The sequence below is a fragment of the Quercus suber genome, unplaced genomic scaffold (assembly GCF_002906115.3).
Source record: "Quercus suber isolate HL8 unplaced genomic scaffold, Cork oak 2.0 scaffold_580, whole genome shotgun sequence".
NCBI lineage: Eukaryota > Viridiplantae > Streptophyta > Magnoliopsida > Fagales > Fagaceae > Quercus > Quercus suber.
The window spans coordinates 414,848-416,202 of record NW_027070025.1 but is presented as its reverse complement, the minus strand read 5'-3'; positions in this window follow the sequence as shown (position 1 = coordinate 416,202).

The window sequence follows — 1,355 nt, the reverse complement described above, 5'->3', positions numbered from 1 at the left end:
AAAGCGTTAGACAGAACCAAGGCACTGCATGGTCCTCGGACTCAGGCCTGTGGGGAAACTACTCGCTCCTCTATACCTGGGTACTAGACAGAACCAAGGTATTGCATGGTCCTCGGACTCAAACCTATGGGGAAACTAGATGTATTGCATGGTCCTCGAACTCAAACCTATGGGGAAACTAGATACTTACAGAGCAATGAAAGCATTAGACAGAACCAAGGCACTATATGGTCCTCGGACTCAGGCCTGTGGGGAAACTACTCGCTCCTCTATACCTGGGTACTAGACAGAACTAAGGTATTGCATAGTCCTCGAACTCAAACCTATGGGGAAACTAGATACTTATAGAGAAATGAAAGCGTTAGACAGAACCAAGGCACTGCGTGGTCCTCGAACTCAGGCCTATGGGGAAACTAACCGCTCAATCAGACCATTGCGCCGAACAGAACAGAGGCGTCGCATGGCCCTCGGACTCAGGCCTACAGGGAGGCCAACTACAAAACATCCCAAGTTAGGAAAGGACCAAGCACCACAGGGCCCTTGAGATGCAAGAGAGCTACCCATGCATACGTTCTTTCTCCTTATCATCGTTACTGGGGCAACTGACCAACATGCAATTCAAGCTAAAGTCATACAGATCTAAGGAAGAAAGGAAAAGCAGGCAGCGTGTACACAAATAAACAATTCAAATAAAGGGAAATCAAATTCGCATTACAACGATGAGTTCGTAAAAATTGCATGGCAAGAGCCACAGTACATAGAAGAGAAGTATAACAAAATAAAATGACAACGTGAAAGTAGGACGAGCCGAGACGCCGGGGAGCCTACTCCTCTTGCTTAGGCTAGACAGAGGCAACCCTTAACCCCTCCGAGCCCTGGCCTGAGGGGATAGTCTGCGAGGGTACGGCGAGAGCAGCTACTTCCTCAGTAATGGGGGCTGGATCATATGAAGGGATCTCCACTATCTTTGGGGGCACCTCCTCACTCGAATGCTCCCCCAATTTAGCTGCCCGCACCTCTTCAGCAATCTTCCCAACCTCAGGGTCCTCAGGGGCGGCCTCACGGATAGCGAGGGGATAATACACGTTCTCCGCCTTCCACAAGTCGGACGCAGCCTCCACCCTAGCTTGTTTGAGGGCCTCAGCCCAGACCTGGGAACAATATCACCTACACACTCCCGGGACTTGAGCCTCGCAGCCTCCACCCTAGCTTGTTTGAGGGCCTCAGCCCAGACCTGGGAACAATATCACCTACACACTCCCGGGACTTGAGCCTTGTAGTCGGCCTCTACTACAGCCACCCCATCAGCATAAGCTGGGGCTTCGGCCTCCTCTTTGGCACGCTCGGCCATCTCC